Here is a 23,307-nt window from a genome sequence, read left to right on the forward strand (position 1 = left end):
TTACGGCAGAAAGTGTTGTTGCGCCAGTGAACGGGGACCCCCTCTTGGGCACAGTGTCGTGCATAGGCTGTGAGGACGGTGCAGTGGCAGGCCTTCTGGGGGGCACAGCCACACACCTCAGACAGACACAGACGAAGGTAGGGCTCCCTCTCCACCACATCATGACAGGCCTAGACCAGACATTAGAGGAGAGGATTCAGGGAAGATTATTAGGAAGATCAGGCAGAGAATGAGAGATAGAAAGTATTGATGACATAGAGAAAACACACACACACACACACACACACACACACACAATTTTACAATTTAGGCATTTAGCAGACGCTCTTAATCCAGAGCGACTTACATTTAAGCAAGAACAAAAGCATGGGAATACATCACATAAAGACATTTATCATGAAACATGCGTAGCTAAGAAAGTAACAGTGGAATATCTATAATGAAACTATACATATAAGCTATACATCTATACTACTATGCTACACATATGTACTATGACGTGCTATGACTACTAGAATTGCTATCTAAGGGGGTGGGGTAAGTGCTATGGGCCATGATGGAGTCTGAAAAGGTGGGTTTTCAGACTACGGCGGAAGATTGGGAGTGATGCTGCAGTTCTGACTGCAATGGGAAGTGCATTCCACAGTTTTGGAGCCAGAAGGGAGAAGAGTTTGGGACGTGTGGAGCGTTGTCCCGGCGTTTTTAGTGAGGGTACTTCCAGCTTCCCTGCGTTGGCTGATCTGAGTGAGCGGGAGGGTTTGTAGGGTTCGATCATACTTGCAAGATATGGGGGAGCCATACCTTTGGTTGCTTTGAATGCCAGCATCAGGGTTTTGTATTCTGTGCGGGCAGCGACCGGGAGCCAGTGGAGGGAGCGGAGCAGGGGGGAGACATGTGAGAATTTTGGCTGGTTGAAGACCAAGCGAGCTGCAGCATTTTGGATCAGCTGGAGAGGCTTAAGTGCACATGCTGGTAGGCCAGTAAGGAGGGAGTTACAATAGTCAAGTTTTGACAAGACTGTTGTCTGGATTAGGAGCTGGGCTGATTCCTGGGTGAGGAACGGTCTAATTCGTCGTATGTTATAGAGTGTGAACCTACAGGATCGAGTGACAGCTGTGATGTGAGTTTTGAACGAGAGCTGACTGTCCAGGACAACACCAAGATTCCTGGCTGTTGGGACAGACGTTACCAGGGCGTTGTCTATGGAGATAGTTAGCTCCCGCATAGGGCAGGACTTAGCTGGGAAGAAGAGAAGCTCAGTCTTGTCTGGGTTCAGTTTGAGGTGGTTGGAGGACATCCACTGTGAGATGTCAGCCAGGCATGCGGTGATGCGCTCTTCCACCTGAGTGGCAGAGGGGGGGAAGGATAGAAACAGTTGTGTGTCATCGGCGTAGCAGTGATAGGATATATTGTGAGCAGAGATGATAGTGCCAAGGGATTTAGTGTACAGTGAGAAAAGGAGGGGACCAAGAACCGATCCCTGTGGGACCCCAGTTTGGAGGGTTCGGGGGGATGATAACAGACCTTTCCAGGAAACCTGGTAGGTCCGGTCGGTGAGGTAGGAAGAGAACCACTTTAGTGCCGTTCCACCGATGCCTAGATCCGCTAGGGTGTCTAGGAGCAGCTGGTGGTTCACTGTGTCAAATGCTGCCGATAGGTCTAGGAGGATCAGTACTGCAGAGTGGGAAGCAGCTTGGGCAGCATGTAGTGCTTCTGTGACTGCCAGCAGGGCAGTTTCTGTGGAGTGGGCCTTCTTAAATCCGGACTGGTTGGGATCCAGCAGGTTGTGCTGTGAGAGATGGAGAGAGAGCTGGTTGGAGACAACACGTTCAATGGTTTTAGAAATAAATGAAAGGAGTGATACCGGTCTGTAGTTCTTGACATCTGAGGGGTCAAGAGTTGGTTTCTTGAGGAGTGGTGTTACTCTGGCTGACTTGAGGGCAGATGGGACACAGCCTGAGGTTACTGAGGTGTTGATGATGGAGGTGATGAAGGGGAGCAGATCAGGTGCGATGGTCTGGAAGATTGGAGACGGGACAGGGTCAAGAGGACAGGTGGTAGGTCTAGAGGATGTCACTAGTTGTAGAACCTCGTCTGGGGAAAGAGGAGAGAAGGAGGACATGCATGGTATGTTGGGGTTAGTGTTGGTTGAGTCAGATGCCACTTTATGTGGGAGGGGAGGAAAGGAGCTGCTGATATCATCAACCTTCTTCTCGAAGTAGTTGACAAAAACCTCAGCAGTGAGGGATGCAGGTTGAGTGGGGGGAGGGGGTTTAAGGAGGGAGGAGAAAGTGGAGAAGAGCTTCCTGGGGTTAGAAGTACAGGATTGGATTTTGGTGTGGTAGAAAGAGGTTTTAGCAGTGGTTAGTGAGAGGGCGAAGGCAGAGAGGAGTGAGTGAAAGTGGGAAAGGTCATCTGGTAGCTTTGTCTTGTGCCACTTTCTTTCGGCTGCCCTTAGAGGTGTTCGTTCAGATCTGAGAGTTTCAGATAGCCAGGGAGCCGGTGGACATGAGCGAGCTGGCCTGGATGAGAGCGGGCAGTGTTGGTCGAATGCAGATGAGATAGAGGAGAGGAAGGATGAGGTTGCAGTGTCAGGTGAGAGGGAGAGGAAGGACTCCAGGGAGGGTAGAGAGGAGAGAATAGAGGATGAGAGGGAGGAGGGGTTTAGGGACTTGAGATTGCGTCGGGAGGTGACGTTCGGAGGGTTAACAGGTTTAGGCGGGAGGGTGGAGAGAGAGAGGGAGAAGGTTATGAAGTGGTGGTCAGACCTAATTAAGGGGGTAACAGAGAGTGTGGAGGGAGAGCAGGCTCTGGAGAACACAAGGTCCAAAACATTACCAGCCTTGTGAGTGGGAGGGGAGGGAGATAGGGAGAGGTCAAATGAGGCCAGAAGGGATGTAACGGGAAGATACTTCTCTGCGGTAGGAAGGTTGAAGTCACCCAGTAGAATCAGAGGGGTGCCATCTTCCGGAAACGAGCTCATCAGAGAGTCTAGTTCTTCCAGGAAGTTCCCGAGAGTTCCTGGAGGGCGGTAGAGCACAATGAGGATGAGGGGGACTGGCTGTGATATTGAGATAGCATGAAATTCACATGTGGACAGAGAAAGGTGAGAGAGATTTAAGACACGGAAATTCCATTTGGGGGATGTTAGTAGCCCTGTACCACCCCCTGTACCTGTTTGGCGAGGGGTGTGGGTGAACTTGTGTGAAACAGAGAGGGCGGCGGGAGTTGCAGTGTTATCTGGGGTGATCCAGGTTTCAGTCAGAGCAAGGAAATGCAGAGACTTGAGGGAGGCGTGGCCTGAAATGAATTCAGGCATATTCCTTTTATAGGAAAGTTCAGAGTATTGTGCTCACTTACTGTGTACCAGAGTGCAGGTTACCAAGCAAGTGCAGAGTCAGACCGTGAGTCAGAGAGTCTGTGAAACTGGGGCCTATAAATAGGCCTGGAAAGATATTTTCTACAAAAGTAGGTGGAGCTAATAGTTCAAATGAGCTGTTGATGGCTCAGTTGATAGCAATTAGTCCTAATATCCATTTCCTTTCTTTCTTTCTTTTTGTACTATCTGTTTTGTCTTCTGTCTGTGTTTTAGTTAGCACACTAATCAGACTGTATCTCTGAAACTGAAGAGATCATTAGGACTAATTGCTATCAACTGAGCCATCAACAGCTCATTTGAACTATTAGCTCCACCTACTTTTGTAGAAAATCTCTTTCCAGGCCTATTTATAGGCCCCAGTTTCACAGACTCTCTGACTAACGGTCTGACTCTGCACTTGCTTGGTAACCTGCACTCTGGTACACAGTAAGTGAGCACAATACTCCGAACCTTTTCTATCCATTTCCTTTCTTTATTTTTTGAAAAATCACACAGGCTGACTAAATATAGCCTAGCGTCCAATCCAAAGACCCGGACATCCAGACACATCGAAGGAGGCCGTCCTAGGGGTTCTGTATCAACTTACTTCCTACTATTATGTTATAATTATTATTATTAGTTAGGGTTAGGGTTAGGGTTAGGGTTAGGGTTAGGGTTAAATTAAATAATTTGCCTGCAAAATAATTTGCCAAAACCCTAATTTGCCAAAATAATTTGCCTGCAAAATAATTTGCCTGCAAAATAATTTGCCTGCAAAATAATTTGCCAAAACCCTAATTTGCCAAAACCCTAATTTGCCTGCAAAATAATTTGCCTGCAAAATAATTTGCCTGCAAAATAATTTGCCTGCAAAATAATTTGCCAAAATAATTTGCCTGCAAAATAATTTGCCTGCAAAATAATTTGCCTGCAAAATAATTTGCCTGCAAAATAATTTGCCTGCAAAATAATTTGCCAAAACCCTAATTTGCCAAAACCCTAATTTGCCTGCAAAATAATTTGCCTGCAAAATAATTTGCCTGCTAAATAATTTGCCTGCAAAATAATTTGCCAAAACCCTAATTTGCCAAAATAATTTGCCTGCAAAATAATTTGCCTGCAAAATAATTTGCCTGCAAAATAATTTGCCTGCTAAATAATTTGCCTGCTAAATAATTTGCCTGCAAAATAATTTGCCTGCAAAATAATTTGCCTGCAAAATAATTTGCCAAAACCCTAATTTGCCAAAACCCTAATTTGCCAAAATAATTTGCCTGCAAAATAATTTGCCTGCAAAATAATTTGCCAAAACCCTAATTTGCCAAAATAATTTGCCTGCAAAATAATTTGCCTGCAAAATAATTTGCCTGCAAAATAATTTGCCTGCAAAATAATTTGCCAAAACCCTAATTTGCCAAAACCCTAATTTGCCTGCAAAATAATTTGCCTGCAAAATAATTTGCCTGCAAAATAATTTGCCAAAACCCTAATTTGCCAAAACCCTAATTTGCCTGCAAAATAATTTGCCTGCAAAATAATTTGCCTGCAAAATAATTTGCCTGCAAAATAATTTGCCTGCAAAAAAATTTGCCAAAACCCTAATTTGCCAAAATAATTTGCCAAAACCCTAATTTGCCAAAACCCTAATTTGCCTGCAAAATAATTTGCCTGCAAAATAATTTGCCAAAACCCTAATTTGCCAAAACCCTAATTTGCCTGCAAAATAATTTGCCTGCAAAATAATTTGCCTGCAAAATAATTTGCCTGCAAAATAATTTGCCAAAACCCTAATTTGCCTGCAAAATAATTTGCCTGCAAAATAATTTGCCAAAACCCTAATTTGCCAAAACCCTAATTTGCCAAAACCCTAATTTGCCAAAATAATTTGCCTGCAAAATAATTTGCCTGCAAAATAATTTGCCTGCAAAATAATTTGCCAAAACCCTAATTTGCCAAAACCCTAATTTGCCAAAACCCTAATTTGCCAAAACCCTAATTTGCCAAAACCCTAATTTGCCAAAATAATTTGCCTGCAAAATAATTTGCCTGCTAAATAATTTGCCTGCAAAATAATTTGCCTGCAAAATAATTTGCCTGTAAAATAATTTGCCAAAACCCTAATTTGCCAAAATAATTTGCCTGCAAAATAATTTGCCAAAACCCTAATTTGCCTGCAAAATAATTTGCCTGCAAAATAATTTGCCTGCTAAATAATTTGCCTGCAAAATAATTTGCCTGCAAAATAATTTTGCCTGCAAAAAAATTTGCCAAAACCCTAATTTGCCAAAACCCTAATTTGCCAAAACCCTAATTTGCCAAAATAATTTGCCTGCAAAATAATTTGCCTGCAAAATAATTTGCCAAAACCCTAATTTGCCAAAACCCTAATTTGCCAAAACCCTAAAATGCCAAAATAATTTGCCTGCAAAATAATTTGCCTGCAAAATAATTTGCCTGCTAAATAATTTGCCTGCTAAATAATTTGCCTGCAAAATAATTTGCCAAAACCCTAATTTGCCAAAACCCTAATTTGCCAAAACCCTAAAATGCCAAAATAATTTGCCTGCAAAATAATTTGCCTGCAAAATAATTTGCCTGCAAAATAATTTGCCAAAACCCTAATTTGCCAAAACCCTAATTTGCCAAAATAATTTGCCTGCAAAATAATTTGCCTGCAAAATAATTTGCCTGCAAAATAATTTGCCAAAACCCTAATTTGCCTGCAAAATAATTTGCCTGCAAAATAATTTGCCTGCAAAATAATTTGCCAAAACCCTAATTTGCCAAAACCCTAATTTGCCAAAACCCTAATTTGCCAAAATAATTTGCCTGCAAAATAATTTGCCTGCAAAATAATTTGCCAAAACCCTAATTTGCCAAAACCCTAATTTGCCAAAACCCTAAAATGCCAAAATAATTTGCCTGCAAAATAATTTATTTTGCAAAATAATTTGCAAAATAATTTGCCAAAACCCTAATTTGCCAAAACCCTAATTTGCCAAAATAATTTGCCTGCAAAATAATTTGCCTGCTAAATAATTTGCCTGCAAAATAATTTGCCTGCAAAATAATTTGCCTTCAAAATAATTTGCCTGCAAAATAATTTGCCAAAACCCTAATTTGCCAAATAATTTGCCAAAACCCTAATTTGCCTGCAAAATAATTTGCCTGCAAAATAATTTGCCAAAACCCTAATTTGCCAAAACCCTAATTTGCCAAAACCCTAATTTGCCAAAATAATTTGCCTGCTAAATAATTTGCCTGCAAAATAATTTGCCTGCAAAATAATTTGCCTGCAAAATAATTTGCCTGCAAAATAATTTGCCTGCAAAATAATTTGCCTGCAAAATAATTTGCCAAAACCCTAATTTGCCAAAACCCTAATTTGCCAAAACCCTAAAATGCCAAAATAATTTGCCTGCAAAATAATTTATTTTGCAAAATAATTTGCCAAAACCCTAATTTGCCAAAACCCTAATTTGCCAAAATAATTTGCCTGCAAAATAATTTGCCTGCAAAATAATTTGCTTGCTAAATAATTTGCCTGCAAAATAATTTGCCTGCTAAATAATTTGCCTGCAAAATAATTTGCCTGCTAAATAATTTGCCTGCTAAATAATTTGCCTGCAAAATAATTTGCCTGCAAAATAATTTGCCTGCTAAATAATTTGCCTGCAAAATAATTTGCCTGCAAAATAATTTGCCTGCAAAATAATTTGCCAAAACCCTAATTTGCCAAAACCCTAATTTGCCAAAACCCTAATTTGCCAAAATAATTTGCCTGCAAAATAATTTGCCTGCAAAATATTTGCCTGCAAAATAATTTGCCTGTAAAATAATTTGCCAAAACCCTAATTTGCCAAAATAATTTGCCTGCAAAATAATTTGCCTGCAAAATAATTTGCCTGCAAAATAATTTGCCTGCTAAATAATTTGCCTGCAAAATAATTTGCCTGCAAAATAATTTGCCAAAACCCTAATTTGCCAAAACCCTAATTTGCCAAAATAATTTGCCTGCAAAATAATTTGCCTGCAAAATAATTTGCCTGCAAAATAATTTGCCTGCAAAATAATTTGCCTGCAAAATAATTTGCCTGCAAAATAATTTGCCTGCAAAATAATTTGCCTGCAAAATAATTTGCCTGCAAAATAATTTGCCTGCAAAATAATTTGCCAAAACCCTAATTTGCCAAAACCCTAATTTGCCAAAATAATTTGCCTGCAAAATAATTTGCCTGCTAAATAATTTGCCTGCAAAATAATTTGCCTGCAAAATAATTTGCCTTCAAAATAATTTGCCTGCAAAATAATTTGCCTGCAAAATAATTTGCCAAAACCCTAATTTGCCAAAACCCTAATTTGCCAAAATAATTTGCCTGCAAAATAATTTGCCTGCTAAATAATTTGCCTGCTAAATAATTTGCCTGCTAAATAATTTGCCTGCAAAATAATTTGCCAAAACCCTAATTTGCCAAAACCCTAATTTGCCAAAACCCTAAAATGCCAAAATAATTTGCCTGCAAAATAATTTGCCTGCAAAATAATTTGCCTGCAAAATAATTTGCCTGCAAAATAATTTGCCTGCAAAATAATTTGCCTGCTAAATAATTTGCCTGCTAAATAATTTGCCTGCTAAATAATTTGCCAAAACCCTAATTTGCCAAAACCCTAATTTGCCTGCAAAATAATTTGCCTGCAAAATAATTTGCCTGCAAAATAATTTGCCTGCAAAATAATTTGCCAAAACCCTAATTTGCCCAAACCCTAATTTGCCAAAACCCTAAAATGCCAAAATAATTTGCCTGCAAAATAATTTATTTTGCAAAATAATTTGCAAAATAATTTGCCAAAACCCTAATTTGCCAAAACCCTAATTTGCCAAAATAATTTGCCTGCAAAATAATTTGCCTGCTAAATAATTTGCCTGCTAAATAATTTGCCTGCAAAATAATTTGCCTGCTAAATAATTTGCCTGCAAAATAATTTGCCTGCTAAATAATTTGCCTGCAAAATAATTTGCCTGCAAAATAATTTGCCTGCAAAATAATTTGCCTGCAAAATAATTTGCCTGCAAAATAATTTGCCAAAACCCTAATTTGCCAAAACCCTAATTTGCCTGCAAAATAATTTGCCTGCAAAATAATTTGCCAAAACCCTAATTTGCCAAAACCCTAATTTGCCAAAACCCTAATTTGCCAAAATAATTTGCCTGCTAAATAATTTGCCTGCAAAATAATTTGCCTGCAAAATAATTTGCCTGCAAAATAATTTGCCTGCAAAATAATTTGCCTGCAAAATAATTTGCCTGCAAAATAATTTGCCAAAACCCTAATTTGCCAAAACCCTAATTTGCCAAAACCCTAAAATGCCAAAATAATTTGCCTGCAAAATAATTTATTTTGCAAAATAATTTGCCAAAACCCTAATTTGCCAAAACCCTAATTTGCCAAAATAATTTGCCTGCAAAATAATTTGCCTGCAAAATAATTTGCTTGCTAAATAATTTGCCTGCAAAATAATTTGCCTGCTAAATAATTTGCCTGCAAAATAATTTGCCTGCTAAATAATTTGCCTGCTAAATAATTTGCCTGCAAAATAATTTGCCTGCAAAATAATTTGCCTGCTAAATAATTTGCCTGCAAAATAATTTGCCTGCAAAATAATTTGCCTGCAAAATAATTTGCCAAAACCCTAATTTGCCAAAACCCTAATTTGCCAAAACCCTAATTTGCCAAAATAATTTGCCTGCAAAATAATTTGCCTGCAAAATATTTGCCTGCAAAATAATTTGCCTGTAAAATAATTTGCCAAAACCCTAATTTGCCAAAATAATTTGCCTGCAAAATAATTTGCCTGCAAAATAATTTGCCTGCTAAATAATTTGCCTGCAAAATAATTTGCCTGCAAAATAATTTGCCAAAACCCTAATTTGCCAAAACCCTAATTTGCCAAAATAATTTGCCTGCAAAATAATTTGCCTGCAAAATAATTTGCCTGCAAAATAATTTGCCTGCAAAATAATTTGCCTGCAAAATAATTTGCCTGCAAAATAATTTGCCTGCAAAATAATTTGCCTGCAAAATAATTTGCCTGCAAAATAATTTGCCAAAACCCTAATTTGCCAAAACCCTAATTTGCCAAAATAATTTGCCTGCAAAATAATTTGCCTGCAAAATAATTTGCCTGCAAAATAATTTGCCAAAACCCTAATTTGCCTGCAAAATAATTTGCCTGCAAAATAATTTGCCTGCAAAATAATTTGCCAAAACCCTAATTTGCCAAAACCCTAATTTGCCTGCAAAATAATTTGCCTGCAAAATAATTTGCCTGCAAAATAATTTGCCTGCAAAATAATTTGCCTGCAAAATAATTTGCCTGCAAAATAATTTGCCAAAACCCTAATTTGCCAAAACCCTAATTTGCCAAAACCCTAATTTGCCTGCAAAATAATTTGCCTGCAAAATAATTTGTCTGCAAAATAATTTGCCAAAACCCTAATTTGCCAAAACCCTAAAATGCCAAAATAATTTGCCTGCAAAATAATTTGCCTGCAAAATAATTTGCCTGCAAAATAATTTGCCTGCAAAATAATTTGCCTGCAAAAAAATTTGCCTGCTAAATAATTTGCCTGCAAAAAAATTTGCCTGCAAAATAATTTGCCTGCAAAATAATTTGCCTGCAAAATAATTTGCCAAAACCCTAATTTGCCAAAACCCTAATTTGCCAAAATAATTTGCCAAAACCCTAATTTGCCAAAACCCTAATTTGCCTGCAAAATAATTTGCCTGCAAAATATTTTGCCTGCAAAATAATTTGCCAAAACCCTAATTTGCCAAAACCCTAATTTGCCAAAACCCTAATTTGCCTGCAAAATAATTTGCCTGCAAAATAATTTGCCTGCAAAATAATTTGCCAAAACCCTAATTTGCCTGCAAAATAATTTGCCTGCAAAATAATTTGCCTGCTAAATAATTTGCCTGCAAAATAATTTGCCTGCAAAATAATTTGCCAAAACCCTAATTTGCCAAAACCCTAATTTGCCAAAACCCTAATTTGCCAAAACCCTAATTTGCCAAAATAATTTGCCTGCAAAATAATTTGCCTGCAAAATAATTTGCCTGCAAAATAATTTGCCAAAACCCTAATTTGCCAAAACCCTAATTTGCCAAAATAATTTGCCTGCAAAATAATTTGCCTGCAAAATAATTTGCCTGCCAAAACCCTAATTTGCCAAAACCCTAATTTGCCAAAATAATTTGCCTGCAAAATAATTTGCCTGCAAAATAATTTGCCTGCAAAATAATTTGCCAAAACCCTAATTTGCCAAAATAATTTGCCTGCAAAATAATTTGCCTGCAAAATAATTTGCCTGCAAAATAATTTGCCTGCAAAATAATTTGCCTGCAAAATAATTTGCCTGCAAAATAATTTGCCAAAACCCTAATTTGCCAAAACCCTAATTTGCCAAAACCCTAATTTGCCTGCAAAATAATTTGCCTGCAAAATAATTTGTCTGCAAAATAATTTGCCTGCAAAATAATTTGCCAAAACCCTAATTTGCCAAAACCCTAATTTGCCTGCAAAATAATTTGCCAAAACCCTAATTTGCCAAAACCCTAATTTGCCTGCAAAATAATTTGCCTGCTAAATAATTTGCCTGCTAAATAATTTGCCAAAACCCTAATTTGCCAAAACCCTAATTGCCAAAATAATTTGCCTGCAAAATAATTTGCCTGCAAAATAATTTGCCTGCTAAATAATTTGCCTGCAAAATAATTTGCCAAAACCCTAATTTGCCAAAACCCTAATTTGCCAAAATAATTTGCCTGCAAAATAATTTGCCTGCAAAATAATTTGCCTGCAAAATAATTTGCCAAAACCCTAATTTGCCAAAACCCTAAAATGCCAAAATAATTTGCCTGCAAAATAATTTGCCTGCAAAATAATTTGCCTGCAAAATAATTTGCCAAAACCCTAATTTGCCAAAATAATTTGCCTGCAAAATAATTTGCCTGCTAAATAATTTGCCTGCAAAATAATTTGCCTGCAAAATAATTTGCCAAAACCCTAATTTGCCAAAACCCTAATTTGCCAAAACCCTAATTTGCCAAAACCCTAATTTGCCAAAATAATTTGCCTGCAAAATAATTTGCCTGCAAAATAATTTGCCTGCAAAATAATTTGCCTGCAAAATAATTTGCCAAAACCCTAATTTGCCAAAACCCTAATTTGCCAAAATAATTTGCCTGCAAAATAATTTGCCTGCAAAATAATTTGCCTGCCAAAACCCTAATTTGCCAAAATAATTTGCCTGCAAAATAATTTGCCTGCAAAATAATTTGCCAAAACCCTAATTTGCCAAAACCCTAATTTGCCAAAATAATTTGCCAAAATAATTTGCCTGCAAAATAATTTGCCTGCAAAATAATTTGCCTGCAAAATAATTTGCCAAAACCCTAATTTGCCAAAACCCTAATTTGCCAAAACCCTAATTTGCCTGCAAAATAATTTGCCTGCAAAATAATTTGCCTGCAAAATAATTTGCCTGCAAAATAATTTGCCTGCAAAATAATTTGCCAAAACCCTAATTTGCCAAAACCCTAATTTGCCAAAACCCTAATTTGCCTGCAAAATAATTTGCCAAAACCCTAATTTGCCAAAACCCTAATTTGCCTGCAAAATAATTTGCCTGCAAAATAATTTGCCTGCAAAATAATTTGCCAAAACCCTAATTTGCCAAAATAATTTGCCTGCAAAATAATTTGCCTGCTAAATAATTTGCCTGCAAAATAATTTGCCTGCAAAATAATTTGCCAAAACCCTAATTTGCCAAAACCCTAATTTGCCAAAACCCTAATTTGCCAAAACCCTAATTTGCCAAAATAATTTGCCTGCAAAATAATTTGCCTGCAAAATAATTTGCCTGCAAAATAATTTGCCTGCAAAATAATTTGCCAAAACCCTAATTTGCCAAAACCCTAATTTGCCAAAATAATTTGCCTGCAAAATAATTTGCCTGCAAAATAATTTGCCTGCCAAAACCCTAATTTGCCAAAACCCTAATTTGCCAAAATAATTTGCCTGCAAAATAATTTGCCTGCAAAATAATTTGCCTGCAAAATAATTTGCCAAAACCCTAATTTGCCAAAACCCTAATTTGCCAAAATAATTTGCCTGCAAAATAATTTGCCTGCAAAATAATTTGCCTGCAAAATAATTTGCCTGCAAAATAATTTGCCTGCAAAATAATTTGCCAAAACCCTAATTTGCCAAAACCCTAATTTGCCAAAACCCTAATTTGCCTGCAAAATAATTTGCCTGCAAAATAATTTGCCTGCAAAATAATTTGCCTGCAAAATAATTTGCCAAAACCCTAATTTGCCAAAACCCTAATTTGCCAAAACCCTAATTTGCCTGCAAAATAATTTGCCAAAACCCTAATTTGCCAAAACCCTAATTTGCCTGCAAAATAATTTGCCTGCTAAATAATTTGCCTGCAAAATAATTTGCCAAAACCCTAATTTGCCAAAACCCTAATTTGCCAAAATAATTTGCCTGCAAAATAATTTGCCAAAACCCTAATTTGCCAAAACCCTAATTTGCCAAAACCCTAATTTGCCAAAATAATTTGCCTGCAAAATAATTTGCCTGCAAAATAATTTGCCTGCAAAATAATTTGCCAAAACCCTAATTTGCCAAAACCCTAAAATGCCAAAATAATTTGCCTGCAAAATAATTTGCCTGCAAAATAATTTGCCTGCAAAATAATTTGCCAAAACCCTAATTTGCCAAAATAATTTGCCTGCAAAATAATTTGCCTGCAAAATAATTTGCCTGCAAAATAATTTGCCAAAACCCTAATTTGCCAAAACCCTAATTTGCCTGCAAAATAATTTGCCTGCAAAATAATTTGCCTGCAAAATAATTTGCCTGCAAAATAATTTGCCAAAACCCTAATTTGCCAAAACCCTAATTTGCCAAAACCCTAATTTGCCAAAACCCTAATTTGCCAAAATAATTTGCCTGCAAAATAATTTGCCTGCAAAATAATTTGCCTGCAAAATAATTTGCCAAAACCCTAATTTGCCAAAACCCTAATTTGCCTGCAAAATAATTTGCCTGCAAAATAATTTGCCTGCAAAATAATTTGCCTACAAAATAATTTGCCTGCTAAATAATTTGCCTGCAAAATAATTTGCCTGCAAAATAATTTGCCTGCTAAATAATTTGCCAAAACCCTAATTTGCCAAAACCCTAATTTGCCAAAATAATTTGCCTGCAAAATAATTTGCCTACAAAATGCCTGCAAAATAATTTGCCTGCAAAATAATTTGCCTGCTAAATAATTTGCCAAAACCCTAATTTGCCAAAACCCTAATTTGCCAAAACCCTAATTTGCCAAAATAATTTGCCTGCAAAATAATTTGCCTGCAAAATAATTTGCCTGCAAAATAATTTGCCAAAACCCTAATTTGCCAAAAGCCTAATTTGCCAAAACCCTAAAATGCCAAAATAATTTGCCTGCAAAATAATTTGCCTGCAAAATAATTTGCCTGCAAAATAATTTGCCAAAACCCTAATTTGCCAAAACCCTAATTTGCCAAAATAATTTGCCTGCAAAATAATTTGCCTGCAAAATAATTTGCCTGCTAAATAATTTGCCTGCAAAATAATTTGCCAAAACCCTAATTTGCCAAAATAATTTGCCTGCAAAATAATTTGCCTGCAAAATAATTTGCCTGCAAAATAATTTGCCTGCAAAATAATTTGCCTGCAAAATAATTTGCCTGCAAAATAATTTGCCAAAATAATTTGCCAAAACCCTAATTTGCCAAAACCCTAATTTGCCAAAACCCTAATTTGCCAAAACCCTAATTTGCATGTAAAATAATTTGCCTGCAAAATAATTTGCCTGCAAAATAATTTGCCTGCAAAATAATTTGCCTGCAAAATAATTTGCCAAAACCCTAATTTGCCAAAACCCTAATTTGCCAAAACCCTAAAATGCCAAAATAATTTGCCTGCAAAATAATTTATTTTGCAAAATAATTTGCAAAATAATTTGCCAAAACCCTAATTTGCCAAAACCCTAATTTGCCAAAATAATTTGCCTGCTAAATAATTTGCCTGCAAAATAATTTGCCTGCTAAATAATTTGCCTGCAAAATAATTTGCCTGCAAAATAATTTGCCTGCAAAATAATTTGCCTGCAAAATAATTTGCCAAAACCCTAATTTGCCAAAACCCTAATTTGCCAAAACCCTAATTTGCCAAAACCCTAATTTGCCAAAATAATTTGCCTGCAAAAAAATTTGCCTGCAAAATAATTTGCCTGCAAAATAATTTGCCTGCTATATAATTTGCCTGCAAAATAATTTGCCAAAACCCTAATTTGCCAAAACCCTAATTTGCCAAAACCCTAAAATGCCAAAATAATTTGCCTGCAAAATAATTTGCCTGCAAAATAATTTGCCTGCAAAATAATTTGCCTGCAAAAAAATTTGCCTGCTAAATAATTTGCCTGCAAAAAAATTTGCCTGCAAAATAATTTGCCTGCTAAATAATTTGCCTGCAAAATAATTTGCCAAAACCCTAATTTGCCAAAATAATTTGCCTGCAAAATAATTTGCCTGCAAAATAATTTGCCTGCAAAATAATTTGCCTGCAAAATAATTTGCCAAAATAATTTGCCTGCAAAATAATTTTGCCTGCAAAATAATTTGCCTGCAAAATAATTTGCCTGCAAAATAATTTGCCTGCAAAATAATTTGCCTGCAAAATAATTTGCCTGCAAAATAATTTGCCAAAATAATTTGCCTGCAAAATAATTTGCCTGCTAAATAATTTGCCTGCAAAATAATTTGCGTGCAAAATAATTTGCCTGCAAAATAATTTGCCAAAACCCTAATTTGCCAAAATAATTTGCCTGCAAAATAATTTGCCTGCAAAATAATTTGCCAAAACCCTAATTTGCCTGCAAAATAATTTGCCTGCAAAATAATTTGCCTGCAAAATAATTTGCCAAAACCCTAATTTGCCAAAACCCTAATTTGCCAAAATAATTTGCCTGCAAAATAATTTGCCTGCAAAATAATTTGCCTGCAAAATAATTTGCCTGCAAAATAATTTGCCTGCAAAATAATTTGCCTGCAAAATAATTTGCCAAAACCCTAATTTGCCAAAACCCTAAAATGCCAAAATAATTTGCCTGCAAAATAATTTATTTTGCAAAATAATTTGCAAAATAATTTGCCAAAACCCTAATTTGCCAAAACCCTAATTTGCCAAAATAATTTGCCTGCTAAATAATTTGCCTGCAAAATAATTTGCCTGCTAAATAATTTGCCTGCAAAATAATTTGCCTGCAAAATAATTTGCCAAAACCCTAATTTGCCAAAACCCTAAAATGCCAAAATAATTTGCCTGCAAAATAATTTATTTTGCAAAATAATTTGCAAAATAATTTGCCAAAACTCTAATTTGCCAAAACCCTAATTTGCCAAAATAATTTGCCTGCTAAATAATTTGCCTGCAAAATAATTTGCCTGCTAAATAATTTGCCTGCAAAATAATTTGCCTGCAAAATAATTTGCCTGCAAAATAATTTGCCAAAACCCTAATTTGCCAAAACCCTAATTTGCCAAAACCCTAATTTGCCAAAACCCTAATTTGCCAAAATAATTTGCCTGCAAAATAATTTGCCTGCAAAATAATTTGCCTGCAAAATAATTTGCCTGCAAAATAATTTGCCAAAACCCTAATTTGCCAAAACCCTAATTTGCCAAAACCCTAAAATGCCAAAATAATTTGCCTGCAAAATAATTTATTTTGCAAAATAATTTGCAAAATAATTTGCCAAAACCCTAATTTGCCAAAACCCTAATTTGCCAAAATAATTTGCCTGCAAAATAATTTGCCTGCAAAATAATTTGCCTGCAAAATAATTTGCCTGCAAAATAATTTGCCTGCAAAATAATTTGCCTGCAAAATAATTTGCCTGCAAAATAATTTGCCTGCAAAATAATTTGCCAAAACCCTAATTTGCCAAAACCCTAATTTGCCAAAACCCTAAAATGCCAAAATAATTTGCCTGCAAAATAATTTGCCTGCTAAATAATTTGCCTGCAAAATAATTTGCCTGCTAAATAATTTGCCTGCAAAATAATTTGCCTGCAAAATAATTTGCCTGCAAAATAATTTGCCAAAACCCTAATTTGCCAAAACCCTAATTTGCCAAAACCCTAATTTGCCAAAACCCTAATTTGCATGTAAAATAATTTGCCTGCAAAATAATTTGCCTGCAAAATAATTTGCCTGCAAAATAATTTGCCTGCAAAATAATTTGCCAAAACCCTAATTTGCCAAAACCCTAATTTGCCAAAACCCTAAAATGCCAAAATAATTTGCCTGCAAAATAATTTATTTTGCAAAATAATTTGCAAAATAATTTGCCAAAACCCTAATTTGCCAAAACCCTAATTTGCCAAAATAATTTGCCTGCTAAATAATTTGCCTGCAAAATAATTTGCCTGCTAAATAATTTGCCTGCAAAATAATTTGCCTGCAAAATAATTTGCCTGCAAAATAATTTGCCTGCAAAATAATTTGCCAAAACCCTAATTTGCCAAAACCCTAATTTGCCAAAACCCTAATTTGCCAAAACCCTAATTTGCCAAAATAATTTGCCTGCAAAAAAATTTGCCTGCAAAATAATTTGCCTGCAAAATAATTTGCCTGCTATATAATTTGCCTGCAAAATAATTTGCCAAAACCCTAATTTGCCAAAACCCTAATTTGCCAAAACCCTAAAATGCCAAAATAATTTGCCTGCAAAATAATTTGCCTGCAAAATAATTTGCCTGCAAAATAATTTGCCTGCAAAAAAATTTGCCTGCTAAATAATTTGCCTGCAAAAAAATTTGCCTGCAAAATAATTTGCCTGCAAAATAATTTGCCTGCAAAATAATTTGCCAAAACCCTAATTTGCCAAAACCCTAATTTGCCAAAATAATTTGCCAAAACCCTAATTTGCCAAAACCCTAATTTGCCTGCAAAATAATTTGCCTGCAAAATATTTTGCCTGCAAAATAATTTGCCAAAACCCTAATTTGCCAAAACCCTAATTTGCCAAAACCCTAATTTGCCTGCAAAATAATTTGCCTGCAAAATAATTTGCCTGCAAAATAATTTGCCAAAACCCTAATTTGCCTGCAAAATAATTTGCCTGCAAAATAATTTGCCTGCTAAATAATTTGCCTGCAAAATAATTTGCCTGCAAAATAATTTGCCAAAACCCTAATTTGCCAAAACCCTAATTTGCCAAAACCCTAATTTGCCAAAAAAATTTGCCTGCAAAATAATTTGCCTGCAAAATAATTTGCCTGCAAAATAATTTGCCTGCAAAATAATTTGCCAAAACCCTAATTTGCCAAAATAATTTGCCTGCAAAATAATTTGCCTGCAAAATAATTTGCCTGCCAAAACCCTAATTTGCCAAAACCCTAATTTGCCAAAATAATTTGCCTGCAAAATAATTTGCCTGCAAAATAATTTGCCTGCAAAATAATTTGCCAAAACCCTAATTTGCCAAAACCCTAATTTGCCAAAATAATTTGCCTGCAAAATAATTTGCCTGCAAAATAATTTGCCTGCAAAATAATTTGCCTGCAAAATAATTTGCCAAAACCCTAATTTGCCAAAACCCTAATTTGCCAAAACCCTAATTTGCATGCAAAATAATTTGCCTGCAAAATAATTTGCCTGCAAAATAATTTGCCTGCAAAATAATTTGCCTGCAAAATAATTTGCCTGCAAAATAATTTGCCAAAACCCTAATTTGCCAAAACCCTAATTTGCCAAAACCCTAAAATGCCAAAATAATTTGCCTGCAAAATAATTTATTTTGCAAAATAATTTGCAAAATAATTTGCCAAAACCCTAATTTGCCAAAACCCTAATTTGCCTGCAAAATAATTTGCCTGCAAAATAATTTGCCTGCAAAATAATTTGCCAAAACCCTAATTTGCCAAAACCCTAATTTGCCAAAACCCTAATTTGCCAAAATAATTTGCCTGCAAAAAAATTTGCCTGCAAAATAATTTGCCTGCAAAATAATTTGCCTGCTATATAATTTGCCTGCAAAATAATTTGCCAAAACCCTAATTTGCCAAAACCCTAATTTGCCAAAACCCTAAAATGCCAAAATAATTTGCCTGCAAAATAATTTGCCTGCAAAATAATTTGCCTGCAAAAAAATTTGCCTGCTAAATAATTTGCCTGCAAAAAAAATTGCCTGCAAAATAATTTGCCTGCAAAATAATTTGCCTGCAAAATAATTTGCCAAAACCCTAATTTGCCAAAACCCTAATTTGCCAAAATAATTTGCCAAAACCCTAATTTGCCAAAACCCTAATTTGCCTGCAAAATAATTTGCCTGCAAAATATTTTGCCTGCAAAATAATTTGCCAAAACCCTAATTTGCCAAAACCCTAATTTGCCAAAACCCTAATTTGCCTGCAAAATAATTTGCCTGCAAAATAATTTGCCTGCAAAATAATTTGCCAAAACCCTAATTTGCCTGCAAAATAATTTGCCTGCAAAATAATTTGCCTGCTAAATAATTTGCCTGCAAAATAATTTGCCTGCAAAATAATTTGCCAAAACCCTAATTTGCCAAAACCCTAATTTGCCAAAACCCTAATTTGCCAAAACCCTAATTTGCCAAAATAATTTGCCTGCAAAATAATTTGCCTGCAAAATAATTTGCCTGCAAAATAATTTGCCTGCAAAATAATTTGCCAAAACCCTAATTTGCCAAAACCCTAATTTGCCAAAATAATTTGCCTGCAAAATAATTTGCCTGCAAAATAATTTGCCTGCCAAAACCCTAATTTGCCAAAACCCTAATTTGCCAAAATAATTTGCCTGCAAAATAATTTGCCTGCAAAATAATTTGCCTGCAAAATAATTTGCCAAAACCCTAATTTGCCAAAATAATTTGCCTGCAAAATAATTTGCCTGCAAAATAATTTGCCTGCAAAATAATTTGCCTGCAAAATAATTTGCCTGCAAAATAATTTGCCAAAACCCTAATTTGCCAAAACCCTAATTTGCCAAAACCCTAATTTGCCTGCAAAATAATTTGCCTGCAAAATAATTTGCCTGCAAAATAATTTGCCAAAACCCTAATTTGCCAAAACCCTAATTTGCCAAAACCCTAATTTGCCTGCAAAATAATTTGCCAAAACCCTAATTTGCCAAAACCCTAATTTGCCTGCAAAATAATTTGCCTGCTAAATAATTTGCCTGCAAAATAATTTGCCAAAACCCTAATTTGCCAAAATAATTTGCCTGCAAAATAATTTGCCTGCAAAATAATTTGCCTGCAAAATAATTTGCCAAAACCCTAATTTGCCAAAACCCTAATTTGCCAAAACCCTAATTTGCCTGCAAAATAATTTGCCTGCAAAATAATTTGCCTGCAAAATAATTTGCCAAAACCCTAATTTGCCAAAACCCTAATTTGCCAAAACCCTAATTTGCCAAAACCCTAATTTGCCAAAATAATTTGCCTGCAAAATAATTTGCCTGCAAAATAATTTGCCTGCAAAATAATTTGCCAAAACCCTAATTTGCCAAAACCCTAATTTGCCTGCAAAATAATTTGCCTGCAAAATAATTTGCCTGCAAAATAATTTGCCTACAAAATAATTTGCCTGCTAAATAATTTGCCGAAACCCTAATTTGCCAAAACCCTAATTTGCCAAAATAATTTGCCTGCAAAATAATTTGCCTACAAAATGCCTGCAAAATAATTTGCCTGCAAAATAATTTGCCTGCTAAATAATTTGCCAAAACCCTAATTTGCCAAAACCCTAATTTGCCAAAATAATTTGCCTGCAAAATAATTTGCCTGCAAAATAATTTGCCAAAACCCTAATTTGCCAAAAGCCTAATTTGCCAAAACCCTAAAATGCCAAAATAATTTGCCTGCAAAATAATTTGCCTGCAAAATAATTTGCCAAAACCCTAATTTGCCAAAACCCTAATTTGCCAAAATAATTTGCCTGCAAAATAATTTGCCTGCAAAATAATTTGCCTGCTAAATAATTTGCCTGCAAAATAATTTGCCAAAACCCTAATTTGCCAAAATAATTTGCCTGCAAAATAATTTGCCTGCAAAATAATTTGCCTGCAAAATAATTTGCCTGCAAAATAATTTGCCTGCAAAATAATTTGCCAAAATAATTTGCCTGCAAAATAATTTTGCCTGCAAAATAATTTGCCTGCAAAATAATTTGCCTGCAAAATAATTTGCCTGCAAAATAATTTGCCAAAACCCTAATTTGCCAAAATAATTTGCCTGCAAAATAATTTGCCTTTTTTTGATCCAAGTTATATTGTTATATCTCTTAAAATACCCAAGTTATCCCACATCAACCTTCCCTTAATAGCACATGTCTGTTCTTTCTCAACAAGTTTTTCTAAGTCTGTATTTAATCTATTAACTATTATTTTTGCAAGTATTTTATAATCAACATTCATTAACGTAACATGTCTCCAATTATCTAAATTATATGATGACCCTTTTTTATATATAAGCGATATAACACCATGGTAGAAGGATGAATGCATTTTGCCTTCCTTGATCCCATCATTATATACAGAGGTTAGCATGTGCACTAATTCGTTTGCGCAGGAGAGATATAACTCATCAGGCAGGCCATCGGGGCCTGGGGATTTACCCTTACTCAACTGGACAATTGCGTCCCTCACCTCCTGATTGGTGATTTCCCCACCCGTAGAGTTACGGCCAACCTCCCTCAAATCAACTGAATCAAGGAAGGCATGCAATTTATATTCATCAATCTTAGTTTTCTGGTACATCTTTTCACTCTACCATATCACCATTTTCATTTAAAATTGCGCTGACATGTTTACTTTGGAGTTTCTTTTTATGCATATTTATAAGACAAAGTGCATTGCTGGACGCATTTGTGTCACCCATGCCTGCCTGTAGGCGGAGGCCCTGGGAGACATCATTTAATTTGGCCAAATCAGATTCCATTTCAGTTAGTTTATCATTATCCTCATCATTTTTATTTCCCTTAGTTTTTAGATTTATATAATCAGCAATCAATGTACTATATATTTCGTTAAGCTCTTGATTCAATATTTTACATTTGTATTGAAAGTAGTATCTTAGAGCCAATGGAGGGAGCGGAGAAGGGGGAGGGGCAGCGACTGGGAGCCAATGGAGGGAGCGGAGAAAGGGAGTGACATGTGAGAATTCTGGCTCGTTGAAGATAAAAAACATAATAAAACTTTCAGTTTGTCTTGTCTAGTTTCCTCACAAAACCAGAGTATGAGAGTACTGTACACTATCCCAGGTTAGGGTCAGACTCACCTCAGCGGTGGACTGCAGGCTGTGTGTACGTCCACACTACTACTGTACACTATCCCAGGTTAGGGTCAGACTCACCTCAGCGGTGGACTGCAGGCTGCAGGGCGAACTTGATCTGGTTGACTCCGTGGTGAACGGGCTTGCCGTAGGTGGCTCCCTTCGGTACGGGGCGTTCACGACCATCACGGCACACACGGATACGATAGATGACGTAGCCTGTTGAAACAAAAATATATATGCTGTGAGAGCCCCGTCTTAGCTCTCGAGGAGTTGATCCCGTGGTTGAACTTGGTTGACGTGAGAGAGACATAAATGGTGATGGTAGAGGGAGGGAGGGAGGGTGGTTGAAAGACTCATTCCCCATGCCTTGCTTTCTTCACACTTCTTCACCCAATGTGCAGAAATCAGAAATGTCTAAAATAATGCGACACGTTGGTTTTTGAAAAGCTTTCATCAAAGTATTTCAAATGTATTAGAATCAATTTAGCACTTTTTGACAAAATATCAGTCAAAACATTGGTAATCAATCATCTAGTTCTAGTACTATCCAAACTTAGGATCACACAAACACACACACACACACACACACACACACACACATACCTGGCATTTCTGAACAGGAAAGCTCTGTGCCGCTGCACGGCACAGAGCGGCAACAGCACCGATTCGGGGATCTCCACTGAGTGGCGTGGAGCGGCGGCACGAAGGGTGACCCGGAAGGTGCTATCTTTACCCCAGAACTCAACATTGTCCTCATACTCGCACTGCGTTCAGGGGGACAGAAGCATACATACAAGAGAGGAACCAAGTCAGGAAGGCACAGAATGGATGAAATATCTGCCTTTATGTTTTATTTTTTCTCTCTTTTTTTTAATGTTTTTTTTATTTAATAGTTTTTTATAGAGGGTAGTAGGCGGACAGGAAATGGGGAGAGAGATGCAGTAAAGGCCGTCGGGATCGGGAGTCGAGCCCACTCGAGGTACACTGCCAGGCTCTGGCTACCGGCCAAGGTGCCTGGACCATTGAGCCACGGCCCAGGCCCTCATAAAATAATTTACCCGGTGCCAATTGCCTAAGGCTGTGATGCTAGGCACCACTCTCCCTCTGCCAACCATGTTTCCTTCAATTCAATGCATGAGGAGTGAACTGCGAACTAGCATGTGGAAGGAACACGTTATTCCAACAATTTCCTTTCCCCTCCATCAGGCGGACCAGGGGGAGGGAGTATAGACTAATTCAGAAACGGGTCTAATGGTCGCAGCAAACGCATTTCCTGTAGGCGGAGACGACATATCTGCGGTGTAAGCTTGCAGGTCTTCTACTACATTGAATGGTAGAGTGACTGATGTTAGTCTGCTCAAACTTTACTCTTTTACCTGCTTTTTACTAACACTAACTTTACAAAGATGCCCAGAACATCGGATGAACCTGTGTACTGTAGTTTATGGCTGCCAACAGTAGTGGCCACATTCAACTTGTCAAAAAATAGGCTGGCTGAGACCAGAGCCATAGAGTAATGGTTGAGACGAAGCAGTGAAAGGTTCTG

At 36.4% G+C, this 23,307-nt stretch overlaps 1 pseudogene across 1 annotated transcript in view; it reads right to left on the reverse strand.

Annotated features, from left to right (window-relative positions):
• The window catches only part of LOC308314721 (large ribosomal subunit protein eL15-like), an 89,975-nt pseudogene extending 67,099 nt beyond the window's left edge, over positions 1–22,876 (reverse strand). The window contains exons 1-3 of the transcript in view: positions 22,820–22,876; positions 22,365–22,525; positions 21,840–22,048 (exon numbers count right to left, since the gene is read on the reverse strand). The product of the transcript in view is annotated as a large ribosomal subunit protein eL15-like (transcript). The remainder of the gene's footprint in view (positions 1–21,839; positions 22,049–22,364; positions 22,526–22,819) is intronic.
• Between the last annotated feature and the right edge of the window lie 431 nt (positions 22,877–23,307).

The sequence above is a fragment of the Protomyctophum bolini genome (assembly GCF_963924005.1).
Source record: "Protomyctophum bolini genome assembly, chromosome: 1".
In the NCBI taxonomy this organism is placed as follows: Eukaryota; Metazoa; Chordata; class Actinopteri; order Myctophiformes; family Myctophidae; genus Protomyctophum; species Protomyctophum bolini.